Raw genomic sequence first — 23,976 nt, forward strand, 5'->3', positions numbered from 1 at the left:
GGGATGACCTGCAGAGCAGTACTGCCACCAGAATACCTGCATGGGCCTCTCCAGGTGACTTGGCTTCCACACACCAGGGCTGCCTTAGCTTAGCTGGACTTAGAAGGCAGCCTAGGACGCCAAATGCGAGTGCTCCAGAGAACAAGCTAGAAACTGCATCGCCCTTTATGTCCCAGTATAAAGTCACACAATGTTGACTTCACTGTTCCCGCACTGCAAAGCAGCCATAAGCCCGTCCAGGCTGAAGGAGGGAGGGGACACAGACCCCACCTCTTGAAGGCATGGAGGCAGGATTATATTACAGAGGAGGATACGGGATGAGAGATACTGTGTCACAGCTCTTTTGGGAAAATAGAGTTTGCCACAGATTCCAATTCAAAGCCTGATTCTTGGGTCTTACTCCAAGAGATTCTGATTTGTGCATCTCAGTGCAAGACTGGAAAACCTTTTGGGCATCCTGGGAGTGCATATTTTTAACAAGCATTTCAGGTGTTTCTGATGCTAAGATCCACAGCCCCACTGCCTAACAACTCTGCATGGGGCCTGTCGAAAGCCTCTGGACAGCTGGATTTAAACGCACAAGCCAGTTCACTGTTGTGCTCTCCCCAAGAATAGAAAATATAGATACAAGAAGCTGAAATGCCGGGGCTCCTAAATCCATAAAGACAAGATTTTAATATAACAATAGATATATTGAGATAAAAAATGACTATATTGACATGTAAATTTTAAAATAGCTTTGGTGAAATATTGCAAAATGTAAAAACCTAAACCAAATGTTATGCTCTTACTAATGCAGCTGTGCTCAATTCCTGCCTAAGGAAACCATTCCTAGTCCTAAATTAGGAATTTACAGTAAATCCCTTTCCAATAACGCAGACTTTCTTGGGGTGTACTTGTGCTTTCTGTAATCGCTGTGAGTGCTTTAAAAACCCCTCCAGTTGCCATTTTTTTAGAATAGCTACCCCAATTCTCACCTTAGCTTTTGGGTTAATACTGGTTTTTCTTGATCATTGTTCTCTGATTCATACGCACCCCCTGTCCTTTGGACAGAGTCAAGATACCACAAACCAATATGACCTCATTGATTACCATTCTTAGGATTATCTTATTCTGAATTTGGGTTTTTCTGTAACAGGTTACAAACCAATCCCAAATCACTTGCAGGCCTTTTGTGAGAAATTATAATGGCTTGCCTCACATAAAATTTTTTTAAGTGCTGTTAATTCCCTGAACAGGTTTGAATCCGATTTCTTTCCAGAAAGTGTCTTTGAATTGATTACTTGCTGCCCACCTCCCACCAGTCTTAATCTTGTAAACATAACCTGGATACAGCAGTGAAGCCTTAAGATTTAGAGTGGATTCCTTGCAGTTTCATAAGAGCGCGGGGCTGTGTACAAGCATTTCCTGACGCAGGGTGTTAGGAGACTCAGAGGGAGATCCAAAGAGCTCTGAAGATCAGAGCTAGGGAAGGAAAGGAGCCGGGTCAGTTCTGAGGCAAGTGGAGGGAGGGGGATACAGGATCAGGGACCTGCCACACGCTGGGGACCAGGAGAGGCAGGGCTGAGCTGATGATGGCTGTTAACAGAAGTAAAGCAAAGCCAGGGAGAATGAGAACAGATCCAGGTAGCCAGGAAAGTCACAAGCGGTCCTTCTGTGGATAAGAAGCCTTTGGCCTATGGTCCCCTTTAGGAAGTAGCTGGGAAGCCCTCGACGGTACAAGGTGACTGGGATCCTGTTGCTACTGGTGCAGGCTCAGAGCACGTGGGTGTTGGGACGCTGTCTCTGCAGAACAACCTTGGCCGGGTGTTCTTGGGCTGTCCTGGGCAACTCAACACCAGTTGGCCAGACTCAGAGCCCAAATGTTTCCCTCGTCCTCCCCTTTGGCTCCCAGAACTATGGACTCAGGAAAGAGGGATCCTCATGGGTTTTTTTTTTATTGGGGGGGCGTCGGTGGGGAGAGCATCCCTGAGTCACCTGCAGGATGCTGCCCTTTAGGAAATTAATTAGGACTTCGGCTGTTTATGCTAATAATTGTCATCGTGATTACCGTAGAGATTACTTACAGCTCTGTGAGGAATACTTTCGGCAAATCTGTGTTGTTTTCCTCTTTGTTGGGGCAGCCTTCCTCGTTTTCCTCTCTTCTTTTTGAAGAAGCCTCACCCACCTGCTTTCCACCTTCTCCTTCTCTTCTTCCATTTCCTCCTTTTCTCCGCCCTTCCCTGTTTAGAATGAGTCACAGGACATTAGGGACAACGGGAAGTCAAACCAAGACCACCTCGTCAAACCTCGAGCCTTTACACCTGAGCAAACTGCATCCAGAGACAGGAGGCGACAGCTGTGGCCAGGCGGCTGGCTTGTGTCAGATCCAAGCATTATACCCAGCAGTCCTGGGGCCACATCCGATATTCTATTTGCTGCTTCGAACAGCTGCATCTTCCTGTTTGCCTTTTTTCTCATTGCCTGCTTTCCTCCCTCCTCTTTCTGACTCTAAGAAAGATGGGTAAGCCCCTGAGAGCTCCCAGAACAAGAAAAGCTATGTGTTTGTAGTGAAGAAGGGCTTGTAAGGGGCAAGAACCGCAGGCCATAAACAGCTATCTGAGGCCCCTATGGGCTCCGTGCCCAAACGTGTCCCAACAGAGACCCACGCCTCCCTTCCTCTCTGGCACGGAGCCCTGGAGGGGTCATTCTGACTTGCAAAGTGAAAATTGGTTGCTCGGTGATGGCTTAGGCCAGGAGCCACTGAATCCCAACCGTCAGCCACTGACATTATTGCAAGTAGCAAGTTTTCGCTGCAAATGAAGTTTTCACTGCAAATGAAACGCTGGTTTCCAGCTGAGGGCCCCCAACCGCGTGTGAATTGTTTGCAGGCAAGCACACTGCAAGGCTGGCCCTTTCCTAGTCATTTATTTTTCCTGTCTTTGCCTAGGTCATGTTTGATGCTGGGGAGCAACCTGGGAATTCACCCCTACAGACCAGGGTCACAGAAGTCCCAGCCTCTGCTGTTCCTTCTCTGTATGGTGTACAATGAGAAACTCCTAAAATGCCTGAATTAAAAGGAAGCCCAGCAATCGCCTCATGCCCTATTATTTCACAGATGATGAAATTGAGACCTAGATAAATTAGGGTCCCGCATTCAGGGACAAAGTAGAAAGCGGGGAACGCATGGAGTGGGGGGACTATATTCGTTGAACCCCTACTATGTGCCAGGCTTAAAACTTGTAATCTCATTTAATTTTCAAGGGAGGGCTTTTAAAAAGGAAGGGCATTGGTGTTCTGCAAGGATGCAGGGCTTGAGCAATGTTACCCAGGGTAAAGCAGAGGAGCCGGTGGGAGGAAGGCTGCATGGTCTCCCTCCAAAGCCCCCGTTGGTTCCTTGTTCCACAACCTGGCGAAATCCTGAAAGTGCCCTCCAGCAGATCTGCAAGTACATAGAGGTGGAGGAGAAGGAAAGACCTTCCCTAGGTGGGACATGACCTCCACCCCAGCCCTCCCTGGCAACTGCTTCTGCTCTTGCTCTGATTCTCCTCCACACACACAGCCCGTGAAGGCATATTTACCGCAAGCCTTAGATGGACTGTCAGGCAACACTTCCTGAGATTCCTGTAGCTGTGCCCACCAGCTCAGGGGCGTCATTCAACTCCGTATCACAATTATAAATGCCTATTTGTTGCTTCCTCAGCAAAGCTGTGCTGCTAAAGATGGTGAGAGATTCACTTGGGTTTACCAAAAAGGAAATTAGTCTGGAACCATCAATATGGGTTGGGTCTACCCCAAAGCCCTTTTCAAAGACAGGAGGATTACAATGTTGGTATTTACATTTCTGCCTTTGCCTCTCCAGCAAATGGGATTCCTTGGTCATAAAAATGTTCCTAATTTTAGGTCTCTTGATTCTTTGTCTTTTGGGTTCAGTGTTAATTTTGTTTATTGTAGTCATTATTGCTCTTCAGCTTTCTGTGTCTCCACGGGTCTAATACTTGCACAATTTATCAGAATCAGGCCCACAGTTTATCCATTTGTAAGTCAAGGGTGTTGGAGTCCAAGAGCTCCTTATTCTTTTCTAGTCTAATACTCTGAATTTTATATGAAGCTGTGACCATGTTAGATCAAGAGAATGGATGCCATACACTGTCTCAGACATAACAGTAATACATTTTGCTTCTAGGCTGCACTGCCAGATTCCTGTGTAAAGGAAGAAGAACTCAGGGCCTTGCTTATGACTGAGTTCTTGCCATTGACTTTTTTCTTTTTTTTTTTTTTTTTGCGGTACGTGGGCCTCTCACTGTTGTGGCCTCTCCCGTTGTGGAGCACAGGCTCCGGACTCACAGGCTCAGCGGCCATGGCTCACGGACCCAGCCGCTCCGCGGCATGTGGGATCTTCCGGACCGGGGCACGAACCCGTGTCCCCTGCATCGGCAGGCGGACTCTCAACCACTGTGCCACCAGGGAAGCCCTTGCCATTGACTTTTTGTAATTGGATGTGTTCCTTCCCTCAGTCCTCATCCATTGCCATGGGGGACAGGAAGTGCTCACACCCTACATCATGTTTGCCATGCACAGGTGGTCCTGCCTCACCCACCCCTCAGACTCTTCCAGGTTTTTCTAGGGAGCCTGATGGAGTTGATGTATTGTAACTAGCTTGCCCTTCTGACCCCCTTACCTTATCTGTACAGACAAAGAAAGGCTGGAGTGAGTGAGAATGGGAATCACAAAAGTTAGAACATTGTTTCTAAAAGTGTCTTCCAGGAAATGTTTGTCCAATAAGAGACTCCATCAAATGGTTACCATTGTCGATGACGTCTGGGAAGTGCAGCCTACCAGAGCCACTTCCTGGAAGTTTGTCATACACCCAGCCTATTTGAGTGTCTGAGTACTGACACAGTAAATAAACCTCTTAATCTTTATTTAATCCTGTTTTCATAATATATTTGATCACCGAAGCCTCTTTTTGCTCATCACCCTTATTCACAGCTCACAAAACTCTTCCTTGTCACCCCTTTATGGGAGACACTGAGACCCTACAGGAAGGGAAATGGCCAAGGCTGGCCCAGTGGCTAATCCGGAAAGAAGATAAAGTTTGCTTAAAATGCACTCCTATCTCACTGTCTGGACCCCTCTCATCTCCCAGGGTCAGAGTCTTCGTTCTCTCTTTCAACATCAAACCACCAGATTCTGCTCGCCACTGCCTCATTTCATCCAAACGAGGGTTGGATTAGTGGCTGCACGTGTGAACTCATGCTGTGGCCGTCGGTCTGAGCAGGGGACTTAGCCACCCCCCAGGGGGACAGGATGTCACATCAAGGGACATTTAAGTCCCTATTTGTGAAAAATACTGCTGAAGAAGAGAATGTCAAACCAAAGACAAATAAGAACCTATACCTGAAAATGATGTATTTCAGAATCAAGGACAAATTATTAAGAAATAATTAGGCATTTTCAATAGAGTATAAGAAGTCATGATTTCTCTGACACGGAATTAAGGTATCCTTAAGGAGAGAATGGACTAAGTGAAAAGAGAGCAGGATAAGACGAAAAAGGAGATGGACAAATATGGCCATGAAGGTAATATTTTAACAGCAGTCAAAGAAAAAAGTAAACTGATCCTGCAGAAAATCATATAAGTGACTTAGAGATCGATGGAGAAGTTCCTCAAGAATGGAGAGGAAATTGGGGGAAAATTCCAATTAGCGAGATAATAATGAGAAAAGAGGGTATAAAATCAGCATACAGATAATTATTATTCTTGAAGTAGAAAATAGTACAATTTAACGAGAAGCAATAACCAAAGATACAGTAGAAGAAACTCTTCTTGAGATGAAGAAAGACCTGTGTACACATAGTGAAAGCTTCACTGCACAGTGAAAATGTTTATGTCTTGTTTTAAATACCCAGAAAAAATAATTAGTCAAAATAATAACATATAGTCCAACTTCTTAGATGTAACCACTGTTAACATTTTGGTGTATCCTTCTGGCCTTTGTCCATTTCATAGCCTATTTGGCTACATTAGCATTTTGAAAGAGTTTTTGAAAATTCTATTATGTGAAAGAGATAAAAATAAAGACTTATGTCTCTGCTCAGACCACTAAAAAAGAATCAGTGTTTTCTTGGGGACCAGCATGGGAGGGGTGGTGACTAGGGGAATTAGAATGAAAGACACTTGAAAATGAGGGGTCTCAGGGCTGGGGCCCTTGATCAACTACTCCTCCTCTCTTTGGGTATTTCCTTCCAAAAGAAACTTAGAAATTTTGGATTTTGTTCTAGAAAGTATGGACCCACAACCATTGGTCAGTTCTGTTTATAAAAGAGAAGAAAACCACAACATCGTGGGTTACTTGCCCAGTTGTAGGATTGAATGATTTGTAATTATTTGTTGGAATGTCAGTGTCTTGATCATGCGTCTCTTTGGCTATCTTTAGGAAAAGCACTGACAGCTCCATGTGTGGAGTGGTTCACAAATCTACTTGTCTTAAGGTAGGAGGCAGCCTGGAGTGAAGTCTAAAGACCCCTTTCTGTTCTATTAGCTTGTGTCTCCATAGTGCCACTGCATCCACTTCTAGCCATTCATTCTAGTGTTACATCACCATAATTAACGTTGCTGTGTGGAAATAACAAGCATGTGGGAAACCAGGGGAGAGAGAACTCAGATACTAATGAGCACAATTACAATAATGATAAACTTACTGTCATTCCAGCTATTGATCTTCACGTCACACAGCTGCTGATTTTGCAAACGAGCAGAAGGAAGGAAAAACTCTGCTATAATCCTACCACCCATTTAACTACCATTAACTTTCAAGTGTATGTCCTTTGAAGCTTTATGCTGTCCATATGTTCAACATGATTTTGATCATATGCTATAGTTTAAATTGTATAGACTTATTATTTGAAATGCCCCCTGTTTTCTGAAATGAAAAGTAGATACTCACTGTAGACAATTTTGGAAAGTACAAAAATACAATGAAGAAAATTTTAAAACAATCTGAATGTCCATCACTTACACATAACATTGCTAGCATTGGGTGAATATCCTATAGTATTAAAAATCTTTATTGTCTTTCTTGATCATAACAGGTTTATAATCATATTGTAACAATTCAAACAACAGAAATATATAAAGTAGAAAGTGAAGTCCCTTGCTATACACCCTCCCCAAAATGACCACTGGTAAAAGTTTTCTGTCTATTCTCCTGGATTTTTTCCTAAGCATAGACATATGTGTATGTTTCTTTACTATTTTTATTTTATTTATTTATTTTTTTTGCGGTACACGGGCCTCTCACTGTTGTGGCCTCTCCCATAGCGGAGCACAGGCTCCGGACACGCAGGCTCAGTGGCCATGGCTCACGGGCCCAGCCGCTCTGCGGCATGTGGGATCTTCCCAGACCGGGGCACGAACCCGCGTCCCCTGCATCGGCAGGCGGACTCTCAACCACTGTGCCACCAGGGAAGCCCCTCTTTACTAATTTTTTATAAAGTTGGATTATAGTATATATTCACTTCTCCGATCTTCTTTTTGTATTTAGCACCATGATATGGCAATACCATTATTTATTTTACAAAGACCTGTTCCAATTGATTCATATTTAGGTTTCTTCCCATATTTCTGTTACCAACAAACCTGCAAGGTTTTACCTGTGTCTTTTCACACTTGCTTAAGTACCCGTGTAGAAACCATAAGGTCAAAAGGCTCACAATTTTTAAATGTTGATAAAATGTACATTTGTAATCTGCAAATATATTGCCTTCAAAGCGAGAGTTCCAGCCCAACTCTCACCAACGATGTATGAGATTGCCTGTTTGCACAATAATGAATATTTTTAAGTATTTTTAATATTTGAAAATAGGATCACTGAAGAATCTTAGTGTTATTTTAATTTGCATTGATTTCATGACTGGTGAGGCAGTGTATCTTATGTTTATGGTCATTTTCACTTATTCTGTAATTGCTATTCTTACTCTTTTCCCACTTTCTTTTGTACTGTTTCCTGTTGTCTTATTTACGTGTACAAACACTCTACAGATGTCAACCTCAATGTTAAGTTTTAAATAAACATAAAATTTCCACTCAAGTTCCTGGACAATGAAAATATCAGCATATTGCTTTATGGATAATTTGGTTTTTGGTAGTGAAAAGCAGAGATTTTTGATTTAGTAGTTCTGGTGTGATGTGCTAAATGAGTAAATAATTTAACGAACAAATGGCATGACAAAACAATACCAGATACCACTGCGAATGATCCACAGACCCGTCAAGAATTGTGAGGTGGAAAATACGGCAAAAGAGAAAACATCCTTTCTGGAAAAGTACGTCTCCAAGAATGAGAGTACTTTCTAAAGAAAGCTCTGTAGAGACAAATTTTCCCCACAGGATTCAGAATTCACCTGAACGCAAAGACTCGAATTCCTAATTCAGGAACTAGATTGAGTAAGGAAACACTTTCAAGCCCCTTTTATACTGTAACAGGATTAGCGGTGGGGGGAAGGAACAGACCCTAACACCCTACGCACGCGCGCACGCGCGCGCGCACACACACACACACACACACACACACACGCACACGCACTGGGGCAAGGACGAGAACTCAGTGTTCCCTTAGATGCAGAACTTGAGTTTCTAACCCAGAGTAAAGATATTGAAGATGGAAGAAAGGCATTTCTACTATTTTCAAGTAGACAGACTCAGCCATGGCACCACACTCGCAATCCCTTACGAGAAGCCCTGAGGCACAGGGGAGTTTTCTCCAGTGGTGTCAATAGGGTTGACTGCCAAACTTGGACGGCTTTTTTGCTGTCTTCATAGGCATTTCAGTGAGGAAGCTAGAGCGATTGTTCAGGGCTGCCACCCAGAGCCATTTAATTTTTTGAGAGGTGGGGAGAATGAAGCTTGCATACGTGTCCATGTTTCTACGTAGGGAGGTGTCTGTGTGAACTTGCAATTAAAGCATAAAAAATATTCAGAAAAGCACACAACGACAGAGACCAATTAATTTCACAAACTTCACACAGCAATGGGTGAGCACTCAAATCAGGAAACAGAATATCACCAGCACCCCAGAAGTCTCACTTTCCTGACTGCTAACACCAGTAACGTGTTTTGCCTGTTTTTGACTTTCATATAAATAAAATTTTATATATATATATATATATATAGGTTTGGTTTTCACTCAACATTAAGTTTGTGAGATCCATCTCTATTGTGCACATAGTGGTAATTTGCTCATTCTTATCACTGTATAGTATTAAAACATTTTTATTAGAGTATAACTGCTTTACAGTGTTGTGTTAGTTTCTGCTGTATAGCAAAGTGAATCAGCTATATGCATACGTATATCCCCATATCCCCTCCCTCTTGCGTCTCCCCCCCACCCTCCCTAACCCACCCCTCTAGGTGGTCACAAAGCACTGAGCTGATCTCCCCGTGCTATGTGGCTGCTTCCCACTAGCTATCTATTTTACATGTGGTAGTGTATATATGTCCATGCCACTCTCTCACTTCGTCCCAGCTTCCCCTTCCCCTTCCCTGTGTCCTCAAGTCCATTCTCTACGTCTGTGTCTTTTGAATGTACTACTATTTATCCATTCTGTTGATGTCGGGCATTTGGTGACTTTTCGATTATGAATGGTGCTGCTATAAGCATTCTGCTGCATGTCTTTTGATGAAAATATGTATGCACAGGAGTGGAATTACTGGGTCATAGACTATGCACATATTCATCTTTACGAGGTAACGGCAAAGAACTTTCCAAAGTGGTGCACTGCATTCCCACCAGCCGTGTAGGAGAGTTCCAGTTGCTCCCCACCTTCACCAAGCCTTGGTATGTTTTGTCTTTTTTATGGGAGCAGTTCTGGTGGGTGTGTGGTAGTATCTCAGGGTGGCTTCAACTCACATTTCCCTCATAATGAATAAAACTGACAAAACTAAAAACAAAAATTTTGGCCGCTGGGGACATTATCCCCTCCCCGACTGGAGGAATGCTTATAGCACTTCTCCACCCTGTCGGCCTTCATTGTGAGAGGAAGAGGAGTAACTGTCTGGTTGGTGAGTTTGGAAGAAGACCCCTAGCATGCTTAGCTCAGTCCCTTCTCTCTGCTCCTTTGAGAGTCGGTCGGCCAGCCAGAACACACATTCGCTGCCTTTCCATGCTTTAAGCTTAAGAGACACTGTCCTGTGGGGAGCCTGTGGTTGGAAATCTGTGCCCGTGACTGGGGGCACTTGTGTCCCATAAAGAGGGACATATTAAGATGACCATTGCAGACAAACATAGAAGCATTTCCTTCCAGCCCAGGCAACTGGGGTACTCTTGTCTTAAAGTGGGGGTGGTCAAAACAGAAACAGACAATGGAAACAGAGTTTTGACTTTTGGATTTCTAAAGCCAGGACTCAGGGTATAAGACCAATAGACTTGGGGCTTCCCTGGTGGCGCAGTGGTTAAGAATCCGCCTGCCAACGCAGGGGACGTGGGTTCGAGCCCTGATCCGGGAAGATTCCACATGCCGCGGAGCAACTAAGCCCGTGCGCCACAACTACTGAGCCCATGGTCCGCAACAAGAGAAGCCACCGCAATGAGAAGCCCACGCACCGTAACAAAGAGTAGCCCCCACTCGCCGCAACTAGAGAAAGCCCGTGCACAGCAACGAAGACCCCAAATAGCCAAAAATAAAAATAAATAAATTTATATTAAAAAGTAAAAAGATCAATAGACTTAGAAGAATATGCAAAACAGGTTTCCCAGTCCCAGACTAGAAAAAGATACCATGGGTCTGGACCAAACAGATAGGAGCTGAGCCACTCAGAAGGGACTGTCCATCCTATGCCTGAGGGAGCCCCATCTGTCCCCAGTACCAGAGTGGCGTGTGAGAGCTGAGTCACCACCTGAAGATCTTCCCTTCCCATTCCTGTGAGAACCAAACACCCATGTGTCACGGAACTGTGACAATTTCCATCTCTTTGCCATCCTGTGAGTAATTTCCACAGACAGCTGCCAGAACATTGCCTGCTGACTAGGAGTGATATCCGGCTGCATTCTGACACTCTGTACCGTCTTCCTCCACTTTGCTATGTGGACAGTCCTCTTAGAATGACCCAGGACCCTTGGAAGCTCTTTAAGATGAAGATGATGGTGGTTTAGACAAATAAAGGAATGATGGTGGTTTAGAAGCCAAACCCTATATTCTTAGTTAAAGTGGGGCTGAATTTGGACCAATCTAAGATTCATCCCTACTCTTCCCAGGAATAAAATACTCATCACATCTTCTTGGACTTCTTCATATCCCTTGAATCGTCCAATCCAAGGAATTGTGGATTTAGATGACCCTCGATAGAATATATTTTTGTTGGGCTTAATAGCATATGTTTGAAATTTAATGGCGCTCTGCCTATCGACTCAATGGGCCACATGATCATTACTGATTATGTTCTGATACTTAGTTCCTAAATCAACTCTGGCCAGGCTAGAAGCAACAGATGTCTCTGTATCTTTGGTTTCGGGTACTGAGGTTTCCATGTTAAGAAACATAATTACTTTTTTAAATGAAGAAACCAAACTTTAGAAATCCTCCCCAAACACAGCAGGTAGTGATTGGTAGTGATATGTGCCTTCAATGCCCAGATTAGGGCATATGTGGAGAAAATGAAACACAGCACATAGTTAAGTGATTAAGAACTCTGACTTTGAAGTTTGACACTTTTTACCTATAAGACATTGAATAATTCATTAACTTCTCTATCCCTCAGTTTTTGTCATTTGTGCAATGGGGATGATAAAGTTTCTATCACAAAGAGTTGTTCTGAAATTCAATGAGATGGTGTCTGTAAAGGGCTTAGAAAAGTCTGTAGCACAGAAAAAATAATCAATATATGGTGGTTATAATTCTGGAGAGTTGATCCACACTATAACTTTCAAAACCTAAACCATCATCATTTATTCAACTGAAGCAGTGAAGGTTATCTGGCCGGAAAGCTAGAACTATGAACCACTGGGTGGCGGGACTTCCTCGCAGAGGCTAGGAAGAAGGAAGGTGTGTTGAGCAGTTGGAAGCCTACTCTGTGAATCAAAATCTAAAAGTGCAAGTCCAGCCTCCTCTCTTTAGAGCCACAGCAAGTCTGGGCCATGGCCAAGTGGCTCTGGACAGGAGAAGCAGCCGCTGTGCTGGAACCACCGCCATCTTGGAAAGCCTACAGAGGAGGTGACGTAGTCTGGTGAGCATCCTGGCACTTCCCTGGGAAGAGATGAGTGACCTGCGGCTGGGAGTGAGCTTCTGGCAGGCAGCAGACTGCAGAAATATAGCCTGAATAATTTCAGGCTTGTTAACACCATCCGCTATGGCCATCTCCTCTTGGTCAGCTGGAGAGGACTCCTAGGTTACTGACACCACGGGGACCTTTTAGAAAGTTATTTTCCTGCTATACAGTGGTCACCGCTCTACGGAAAGGACCTCCATGAAGTGATAGCCACTGTCTTCCTTGGTTAGAAGGAGGCAGTCATTTATGTGCTACAGTCTGGGGTACACTGCAAGGATTCCCCACCCCTTAAAGCCTTTAATTTCCCCCAATTCCTTACCGTCTAGCCACGGTACCTGCTCCTACCTGTTCTATATTTCCAACAAGTCTGTCATTACTTTGAGTGAAAGGATAAACATAGGGACTTAGTTCTCAGAGGTCACAGTTAAATTAGCTTCCCTGCTATTTCCTTATCTAGGAGTAGTGTACCTCTAAGCTTCTTCCTTTATGCACTCTCTCTCTTCCCCAAGCTCTTGATCATTTAGTCATTCAAAATATATTTTCTGAGTGTATCCTATACGCCAGATGCTGAAGATATGGTGGTGACCAAGACAGACGGGGCCCCTGCCCTCATGGACCACATATTCTAGAGCAAGGAGAATGAAACATGTCAGCGTACGACTCAGATCAGTTTGGATGGTGAGAGGGGCGGTGTGGAGCCGTGGATACAAGCTGGGTCTCTAGGCTATGACTGCGGAGGTCCAATTCCTGGCAAGTTCACCTGTTAGTTGGGTGACCTGGGTCAGTGACTTAACCATTACAGAATGGGTCCTGATTTGTGAAATGGGGATTCTAATAGGATCCCTCTGCTATGACGCATCGGAGTTGAGACTTAAATGTTCCCCAGGAGGCAGCCACATGGAGACGGCGCGGAACAATTTGGTCAGTGGGAACAGCAAGTACAAATGTCCTGTGATGGAAACAAACAAGCTTAAAGGATTCTCGTTACTAAAGGAAGGCCTGTGTGTCTGGCATATACTGAGAAAGGGCAGAAGTGATAAGAGATGGGATCCGGCAAGGAGGCAGGCACCAGATCGTGATGATTCATAGCCCACGTTGAGAACTCTGGATTTTATTCTAATTAATTAGGCTTTAACCTCTGCCTGGAGTGATTTCTCCTCACCTGGCACCACATTTTCGAAAGAGAACGTACTGAAATCCTCTTCATCTTTCAAACTCTGTTCTAATGTCATGTTTTCTAGAAAGTCCCATACCCACCAGAAAAATCAGTTCCTCCCTGGCACTTTGATCGTCCTATTCGTTGTGTGCATGTTTGTCTCCTATATTCATTTTGAGTGCCTGAGGTCAGGGATGGAGTCCCCTTCACTTCAGAATTACCTATCAAAGCGCGTGGCACAAGTAAATATTCTTTGGATGACTGAGAGGATGAATGATATCAGCTTGGGTCCTTTAGTCGGATTTGCTAATTGCAAATCTGGACCCAAAAGGAACAATCTATAGCTCAGGTAGATTTCACCTGGAGCAAAAAGAGACCCTGAAAACAACAGGAAGAATGAGAGGACGCAGAAGGGAGAAGGCGTGTAACGGGACTCCGCGTACTTCGATAGAGGCCATACCTGTTTTCCTCAGTTCTAACCCTCGCTCTTATTGTGTGAGCTTGGGAAATTACTCAACAAAAATTACTCAGTGACAACCACCATGCTCCACTTATCCGCAAGGTAGACTTCTGACACCCTAATCTCTTTAATGTGGACACCACAAGACAGAAACCCAAAATGAAAACAAAACCCAATAAACAAAAAACTCAAAATAGAAGTTAAAGGAAAACAATCTTAGCCCAAAGAAGTAATCATAGAACCCAAGACCTCAGAGCGAGAGTGACTTCAGGCAATAGCCTATTTATTTCCTTTTCTTCCTTCTTTCCTCTCACTTTCTTCCCCAAGTATTTACCGAGCACCTATCAACTGTCCAACACGGAGGTGCTGCCGGGGCAAAAGCAGTAAACATGACAGACGTGTCCCTGTTCTCAGGGAATTTCTTTCCCTTTTCCCTCCTGCCTCACTGCCTCCCTGCCCCCTCCTAACCTGCCTTTCTTCCTTGCATGCTTCCTTTATTTATTGTAGTAAGAAAAGGCAACAGATTCTGAAATCAAAGTTTTAGAGTTCAAATTCTGACTGCGCCGATTAGTAATTGCTCTCTCCCCCCAGTTTTGAAAGCACTCTGTCAAACCTTGCCCCAGGTATAAGAAGTCATTAGGAAAGCATAAAAGAGGAGGAAAGCAGAGGACTGAAGATCTAGGCTGAGGTCTTGGCTCTGGTATTTTGACCTTGGTCAGATCACGTGACTTCTCCGTCTCTCCATCTCTAAGGGGCAACTACTGTCCTTTTCAACATTCTCTGTCTCTGGGCTAAGTCAGCTAATAGCCCCGCCTCCAGTGCTGGGGTATTTCATACAACTGGCAGATGCCACATCTACCAGCCTGTTACAACACCTCCAGGGAAAGAGCTTTAAAGGTTTCCACAAAAAAACAGATCTTTTTCATTTCTCTGATGAAGAGACTGACTTTAAAGCCAGGAAGAGAGAACTATGTGCAATTTGATGGGATTCAGAACATCAAAGGCAGTTGAGTTGGTGTTTAGAACAATCTCTCAGGTCAAATCTAATTTTATCTGAGCTGATGTTACCAAGCTCTGGTAATTGCTCCCAGCATAACTGCCAATTCCTTGTTATAAGGCTGTGAGCACAATTGCTGCAGGGCCTCCAGTAGAGGGTCCAGCTGATGGCTTTTGTCTTTGTTGCTCTTGGGGCTGAGGCAATGGGCTAGATTTCAATCTTGGGAGCTATAGGCGGACAAAACAGAAAGGACACTGGACTTGAAGTCAGGACCTCTGTCTTCAAACTGTGGCTCTACCACAGAGCCCCGGAGATTCTCCTTCCCAAGGACTTTTCCACTTGAACTTGACACTTTTGTGTACTGGTTTCCTGAAGACTTTGTGATGGAAGAGGGATGGAGAGAAGTTTGGGGTTGTGGAGAGTGGGGTGCTACTTAGGGTGGGCAAAGTTGACAGAGGCTCAAATGGCACAATGGCTCTGCACACAGCGATTCTCCTGACTTAGAGAAAAGGTTTGAGCCTGTAAGTTAGGGGTCACTGAGGATTGCAGGAAGCTGCCGGTGGTGGGCATGGCAACATAACTGGGAAGAAAAGACCTGCAATGGTTAATTTTATGTGTCAACTTGACTGGGTCACAGGGTGACCAGACATTTGGTCGAATTTATTCTGGGTGTTTCTGTGAGGGTGTTTTTGGATGAAATTAACATTTAAATAAGTAGACGGAATAAAGCAGATTGCCCTCCCTAATGTTGGTGGGCCTCGTCCAATCAGTTGAATGTCTGAATAGAACAAAAAGCTGACCCTTCCCCGAGGGAGAGAGAATTCTCCTGCTTGATACGTTGAACTGGGTCGTCTGCTCTTCCTGGTCCTACAGCAGCCTGATGGCCTTCAGAGTTGAACTGGGACATCGGCTCTGCAGATTTTTGACTTAGCCTCCATAATTGCATGAGCATTTTTTATTATTCTTTATAATAAAGCTTAAAAACTAATTTCCTATTGATTTTGATTCTGCCCGAATAACATGGGGCACTATATCTGTAGCAGAGTTTCTTACAATCAACAAGGAAAGTTGGGAAGAGAATTTCAAATAAACACCTTCCGAGTCCAAGGCCACCACTCACTTGATCATCTGTTTTGAGTCTGGCAGACTCTATTCCCCAACCTCTTGGCAGATGTTAAAGGGAGCAGGTCTACTATTAGCCAAGTGCAGCAAAGTGGCCTCTAACTTTTGGAAGATTTCCTAATCCTTTATCCACATCCTCTTGCCCTACGTGGGTAACAAAGGCTTCTGTTTTCCCATCACAGGCATTCCTAGCCCATCATCTTAGCTCAGAAACAAGCCTGGCAGATAACCTCCCTACCGGGCAGAAAACCTCTCCTCCTCTCATGCACATCCAGATTCCACTTTAGACACTCTGTGACTTTCATCTGGTCCCTGGCTTTTTGAGTGAAACATCCACAAAGTACATGGGGATGCCCAAGGGGCTAGTTTCTGGGCTAGCTCTGGGCTATAGGCAGAAGGTATGAGCAGAAGTAATTTTATCTGCAGGGAGTAATATTTTGATATTTATGTGTGTGATTTAGTTTGATTTCTCTTACCCTCTACCTTTCTCTTCACACTGAAGAAAAAGTTTTCCATATATACTGTTCTTAGGGTACCGATGTACAAAGTGAACAGAAGAGCCAAATTCAGGGCTTTCAAACTTCTAATTAATCTATAGCAGATATAATAACCTTGAGTGTCATACATCTTTATTTCAAGAACCAGGTGCTTGAAAAGAAAAAAAAAAGATGTTTTGAATTCTAGAAAGCTTGGTTTCTAGAAAGATCAAGAGGTGAAGCCTGGAGAAAGAGGGCAAATTTTATTCATCAACAAGAGATGACAAAGAGGAGCTTGGAGAATCGCTAAACCCTGCCCGAAAAGGAGTGAGAGCAACTGCATTACAGGAGAGGAGGCAGAAGTGTAAGAGCAACCTAGATGCAGAAAAGTCTGCATAGCACAACAAGGCTTGGGGAGGAGTGATGACAACCCGGCAGCTACAGCGCTGAGTTTTGGAGGGTCAGGGGCGGAGGTCCAAGGCTAGGGATTGCCAGCTACACCTCAGCCACCCCTACCGGGGGCATCTGCTCACACCAGGAGGGTACATGCCCCATTCTCCATCCCCTCCGTCCCCTCCCGTGAAATCACCCTCATGTCCAGAAAGATGAGGAGGGATGAGGGATAACCTTAAAATTAACTGAGCATTTATGTGAGATTAAATTTTAAACAGCAGTGAATGAATTGCCTTAAATCAGTAAGATTACATTTTCTACCATCAAGGGGGGATGAGAGTTTGAGACCTAAACCAAGTCATTTTATAGATAGAGTTTTGTCTTTCCACCCCTGATTTTTTTTTACTACAATACTTATTTTGTCTCTATGCTATTGATGGGAACAGCCATATTCTTCTGGGCTGCATGTGCTTGTCATCACAGCTCTCAGATGCTAGGATCATCTTCAGAAGGGGAAGAGACCTGGTTGAAGAGATCTGCTGGACTCGAGGCTGTCCTTCAGAAGCCAGCATTGTACATCCACCATTTCCGCTCTTAAGATTGCCTCTGTTGCTGTTAACTTTATTATTATCACTAGTTACTCTCACTGACTGAGAATGTACCATTTCCCAGTCACTGTGCTTAGATGCTTGTACTTTTGTTTGGGTTGTAGCAGACTTGACTGAAGTGGCTGTTACCACCTCTAGTCTATGAATGAGTAAACTGACAAACATACAGACTAAGTGACTGTTTTTCAATTCCACAGCTTGGGGCTGGCAACAGTGGGACTGAAATGCAAGTATCTCTGACTCTAAATCCCTTGCTCAAAGATGACTCGGTTATACTGAATTGAATTGAATTGATAACATGTACACTTGCCAGAACTGTCTGAAGTGTACATGTTATCAATTCAATGTACATTGTGTACAGTGTACAAGTGTACGTTGACTGCCCCGAATCAATCTAATTGTTAAAAATTGAATGAATAATGGTCATGTGTTTCGCCTGCCCATCGTCTGCATCTGTTTCTAGGTTTGAGAGATTTCCCACTTTGGGAAATCACTTTTTTTTTTTCCACTTTGGGGTCTTGGTGGGAGAACTATTGGCACAGCTTTAGGGGAACCCCAGCGAGCAACACTTGGTACAGGCTGAGATTCAAGGGCAAAAGGGTCAGCAGCTTCATTGGTCTCCCATTCTCCCATCACCCTACAGAGCAGGACGGAGACCTGTCCAAGACCTAGTGCTGGGCACACTATAGGGTCGAGCGCCAGGAAAGGGCCCTCGCCTACCTTTTGCTCTTTCATTGTATAGGGCAAGCATGAGGGTGATTTTGCAGACCACAAATAAACATTATGGACTTGGGAACCAAATTGGAATTTAACTGGAAAACAGAGAGAATGCTCTCGTGTTCAGAGGGGGAAACAGTCTCCCAGGCCTGGGGTGTCCACGTACGGCTTCCCAAAGATGTGGGAGATGCACCTTGAAGAATGACTCCATTTTATTTAGGAGATATGAAGTGGATTATAGAACATCAACTCCATGGAATATTATGGGATCATTAACATTATAATTAGAAAAACTGTGTAAGAACTTGAAAAAATGGTATACTAGTAAGTGAGCATGGCAGAATCTAACTTTCTGCTATGATCACAACTCGGTAAACTCCATGCTTATGAGTGTGTGATGGAAAGAAAGCTGGAAGATAAAAACAAAGGATGTGTTTGTTGTGGAGCAATACGGGGTGAATTTTCTTTTTCATTTCCACTTCCTTTGGGATTTTTGTTCTTGTTCTCAATACAATACCATTTTGAAAGCAATGGGGGCTGGGAAGATGAGTGTTCCTAGCCAGAAAAACAACCTTGTCATAGACTTGAGACTGTGAGGGCAGTCTGTTTGTATGCTAGGGTTTCTGCAGTTGAGTTTTTTGTCTGTTGAACAGCTGTGCTCAGACAGCACCACTAGACCAGAAACCAGGACTGTTTTGATGGAATGTGCCAGACAGCCACAAACTCAGGCAAGTAACTCGCTCCTTGACTTAGTGAAAGAGACACCAGAGTCTTAGGAAGTCCTTTCTACCTGGGAGGTGCAGGAGAAAGAGGGGCTTTGGGACTCGAGTGGAAGGTGTCTGGTGTGTGAGCCTCGGTGGGAGGGTGTTTGGGGGGCTGAGAGGACGTGACCAGAGTCAACCATCTCTGCTCTGGCGGTTTTAGCAGCAGTCACACCCTTTGTCCGGCAACGTTTACCCTGCACCACTTTTTTTCCAGAAAAACTGGGGAGTGGGGAGCTGCCTATCCAGCAGCCAACTAAGCTGTTTTCATTTTACGCTAATTGGCCCCAAACTGGTCAACAGGGGCAGGGAGATGCTCCCCTCTTCTCACATCCCATGCCCCGGTCCATGGCGTCCAGCAAGAGCCCCAGTACCCCAGCCGCCCTCCAGATCCAAGCAGCTCATCTGCCAGTGAATTATGGGCCAGCTCAGGCTGTGAGGCACTCTCATTTCTCTTACAGAGAGCAACCTGGGAAAGGTGTCCTGCAGGGTGGAAGCACATGGAAATTCAAGTGGTCTCAAGCACGGGGCTGCCTTCGTTTTCCTGGCTCACGAATCCGAGAACAACTTGAAAGGAAGAATTGTCAGGGCTGTCTCAGATCCTTGCTTCTGTCCCCCGACGTCCCAACCAGGGATTAGACATGACGCTGCATTCGTGGGAACTAGATACCCCAAGTTGCTGGCTTCTGCTCTCCATCTGCTTCCTGTAACTTCCCCAAAGCCCCACCGTTAGTGCCCAGGTCCCCCGGGGCGCTCATGATTAGCCTTCTTAAGTTCCTCCGCCCTGAGCTTCTTGTTGACATCATGACCAAGGGGCCTGCTGAGGCTGCCAGGGATTTCCAGAGTGTTGCTGACCTACACAGCAGGCTGCCCACGGGCTCAGCAGAGCTGCAGGGCCCTCAAGGCGAGTACATCCGCCCTGAGCCCCTGCTCCACTGCATTGACCCTCAGCATGAGAGCTGGGCTGCTTCTGCACAGAAGCGGGGAGCATGCCCACCGAACTCTCTGCTCTCCTTCGTCATTTGAGCCTCCAAGCAGCCTTGTGTGTGCCTGGAATAATCTAGAAGAGCAACTGCCTCTATTTTCACCTTCAATCTCTTTTTTGGGGCTTAGGCATGGATCACGGAGCAGGGCGAGGGAACAGATGCCTGGACAGGTCCATAGTATGCTTTCTGTCACATCCTTCCCTCCCAAGAAGGTCTTCTTGCCTCGAAGGCACTTTCCAAGCAGTTTATGCTAAGATGTGTAAATATCACCCGCCCCACACCCAGAATGCTTGATTCTTAGTCGTAATCCCCCTCTATATGCCTTCAAGTTTTCTAAACTCAGTCCTTCCTCCAAATATAGGTGCTGAATGAGATGTAAGACATTACGTCACAATCACCATCAACCCAATCGTCATTACCCTCCTCTTCAAGGTGCGCCCGTGGGTACCACAGAGTGCAACACCCCTAACGCATGCTCTGGCCTCATTCAGCATTAGTGAAAAACAGACCACAGGCCCTAAATCAAGTTTCTTGTGCCAAGCCTATGTCACCAAACCTAGACTTAATACCTAACTAGTTGCAGTTTCAGCTTCCCCGTGGAATGTAATCTTAACCAGTCTGTCTGGGATCACCTGGTCAGAACTAGTGAGGTAACCTGCCTGGTGGACCCCTTCCTTCCCTCAAAGGAAGGTGACCTTGCCTGATACGATCCACTCTTTGCTGGAAACTTCCTTGTCCTGTGCCCCTCTGCCTATTAAAGTCTCTCATTTTGTGCAGCCCTTCAGAGCTCCTTCCTATCTGATAGATGGGATGCTGCCTGATTCATGAATCACTGAATAAAACCAATAAGATCTTTACATTTTACTGAAGTTGAAAGTTGTTTCTTAACAAAAAACAAAATTCAATTCGGTTAATTTATCTCATATTTGTCTGAGCCCACTGATACTCTGAGTTTGCTTCCTGAGCCCCTAGTGGGGTATAAGGATTGGCTGGTGGACTCTAGGGCATAGGGGCTGTCCTAGTTGTTTGGTACCCGGCCCCCCAGTGGGGTGATTAGGGCAGGTGGATGGTGGTCTGGAGTGTTAAGAGCTCCAAAAAGGAGGTGGTTGGAGAGAATGGGCCCTGGATTGGTTACTTTGCCTATGAAAGGTGCACTCAGGTGAGTTGTTTGCTATTGCTAGGAATTGGCCAGCCCTGGGAGGGGCAATCTCTCCGCTGTCAGCAAGACCCCAGATGCCAAAGGGTTAGAATAAAAAGGCATGCTTCTACAAGGTGTCATACAGTTTTATTATAATGGTTAACTGTTGAACAACCTTGTATCCTAGTTCCATAGCCTAAAAGTTCCCAAAGGGACCAAAGCTAATAAGAAGGCAGAGGTCCAAAGAGTAAAGACAGTCTTGAGCCATCACAGAACATCACTGGTGACCTGAAGGAGACTGAGGTCACCAAAGGGCAGCCCAGGGAGTGTGTGGATAGAGATGGAGGCCAGCGGCACTGGCTGCAGGGTGTGGACTCAAGGTCTGTGAACAGCAGTCTCTTATCCATTGGCCAGACTGCTGAATTGCTAACAAGAAGTGAGAAGTCCTCCAAAGGACGTGGCTTAAATCCCACTACGCTCCTCCCTGAACCGCTGGTCTCAGTATCCTTTGCTCTCAGTCCTTTCAAGACAGACTCTCTGATGCAACCTGGCTGAGTGAGACACGCTTAGATTGCCTTCCAGCTCTACAACTCGCTACCCGAGTGTCTGCTATTTAGTCACCTCTCTGCACCTCTGTTTCTTAAGCTGTAAAACAGGAATAATATTGCTGTTGTAGGCTCTTTATGAGAATTCAATAAGATAAAGCACGCCAGGTGCCTGGTACACAGCCTAATACGTATAGGGGCCCAACAAATCTGGTTTCTTTTCCCTGACTTTGAGAAGGCAGTGAAGGTGTTAAAAACTTTTTTAAACTATGAAATATATAGCACACAGGAAAAATTGTGCAAAAAGAAAAGACAGACAGCTCAAAATTTTATCACAAAGCTGGTACCCAAACACCCATGGACCCAACACCCAGGTAAGAAAATAACACATCATTAGCACCTTAGAAGCCCCATTCACGCCTAAGCCCAAGCAGTGCCCACCCCTCCCTCCTGAAAGGGAACCATTCTCCTGATGTTTGCGGTTATCCCGTGTGTGTGTGTGTGTGTGTGTGTGTGTGTGTGTGTGTGTGTGTGTGTGTGTGTGTGTGTGATATATATATATATGTCTCTTACATCACATATGTCTATCTAAACTCTACATTTTAGTCTTAGCCACTTCTTAAACTTTGTATAAATGAATTATACAATATGCTTTTTTTTTTTTTTTTTTTTTTTTGCGGTACGCGGGCCTCACTGTTGTGGCCTCTCCCGTTGCAGAGCACAGGCTCCGGACGCGCAAGCTCAGCGGCCACGGCTCACGGGCCCAGCCGCTCCGCGGCACGTGGGATCTTCCCGGACCGGGGCACGAACCCGTGTCCCCTGCATCGGCAGGCGGACTCTCAACCACTGCGCCACCAGGGAAGCCCCAATATGCATTTTTTGTTGTTGCGTCTGCCTTCTGTTATTTAACAGTGTGTTGTCAGATAGCTTTAAATGTGTTTTCACTGAGAGATTCACTAGCTGGTGCTTTGCTTTCCTTTCATTGCTTGGTGGTATTTCAATAGATGGATATACCGCAAGTGGTTTATCCGTTTTTGCAGCTGATGCACGTTGGGTTGTTTCCAGTTTGGGGGCTGTTACAAATAGTCGTGCAGCAAACATTCCTGTACGTGATTCCTGCTGCATTGCTGTTAAGTATATAGTTAGAAATGGAATTGCTGAGTTACAGGGAATGCAAATCCTCAACTTTAGCAGAAAATGCCAGGTTTCACAAGTGGTTGTACCAATTTATATTCCTTATAAATTTAGAAACTAGTTGCTCCCTGTTCTCGTCTACTTGGTAACGTCAGCCTTTCAAATTTCAGCCACAGTTCTCGTAAGTACGCAGCGGCTTTGCACTGCTGCTCTAATTCACATTTCTATGATTTCTAATGAGGCTGAGCATTCTGTGTTTATTGGCCATTTGGAAACCTTCTTTTGTACCTGGTTAAGAGCATGTTGAAGTCTCTTGCCCACTTTTCTGTTAGACTGTCTTTTCTTTGACTTATAATAGTTATTTTTTTAAAAAATATTCTGGATGGAAGCCCTTTTTTGACTTTATGCAGCAAATATATTCCTCCAGTCTTTGGGTTGCCTTTTTATTTGTTTTCTTACTGGCATCTTTTGATGACCAGAAGTTCTTAATTTTTGAAGATAGTCAGGTTAACCTTTTCCTTTTGGTTAGCAGCGTGTGTGTGTGTTTTACGTCACCTACCCCAAGATTATGAAGAGCCATCCTTTAGATGTTCCATTGTTTTACTTTGAACACCTAACATTCTAAATCCAACTGGAGTTGGTTTGGGGTATGGTATGTGTGGTAAACACCAAAATTTTCTGTCCTTTCCCTTACATTTGCACATGAATATCCAATTGTTCCAGCACAATTGGCTGAAATGCCCACCCTTGCTTCCTTCTTTGTGGCGCCACATCTGTCATCTGTCCATTCATGCATGATTCTATTTCTAGGCTCTTAATTATTCCATTGATCTATTTGTCTATCCTTGTCTTAATTAATCTCTTATAATAATTCTTAATATCAAGTGGAGTCAGGCTCCCACCCTTCATCTCTGAAAGTGTCTTAACTTTCTTTGCCATTTGCTTTTCCACATAAAGCTTAGGATCAGTTCCCAATTTTCCCCCCAAAATAAAACCTTGAGATTGTATTGAATCTATCAATTGATCTAGTGAGAACTGACATCTCAAAAATATTGTTTCAAATTTGCACGGTACATCCCTTCATTTATTTGGGTCTTCTTTAATTTCTCTTTTTGTATTTTCTGCAATGAAGTCTTTATACGACTTTTGTTAGATTGAATCCTTGATATTTGATATTTTTCATGCTAATGTGAGGTGTATATTTTAATTTTTTTTTCGTTTTATGGCAGGTATTATTTC

At 44.5% G+C, this 23,976-nt stretch overlaps 1 protein-coding gene across 5 annotated transcripts in view; it reads right to left on the reverse strand.

The window, feature by feature from the left end:
* The window catches only part of ADPRM (ADP-ribose/CDP-alcohol diphosphatase, manganese dependent), a 388,290-nt gene that overhangs the window by 33,379 nt on the left and 330,935 nt on the right, over positions 1-23,976 (reverse strand). For all 5 annotated transcript variants that reach the window (XR_013824978.1, XR_013824979.1, XR_013824980.1 and 2 more), the window contains one exon: positions 2,067-2,222. The gene's annotated coding sequence lies outside the window, so the exon portion shown is untranslated. The remainder of the gene's footprint in view (positions 1-2,066; positions 2,223-23,976) is intronic.

This window comes from Stenella coeruleoalba (genome assembly GCF_951394435.1).
Source record: "Stenella coeruleoalba genome assembly, chromosome: 19".
Taxonomy (NCBI): Eukaryota; Metazoa; Chordata; class Mammalia; order Artiodactyla; family Delphinidae; genus Stenella; species Stenella coeruleoalba.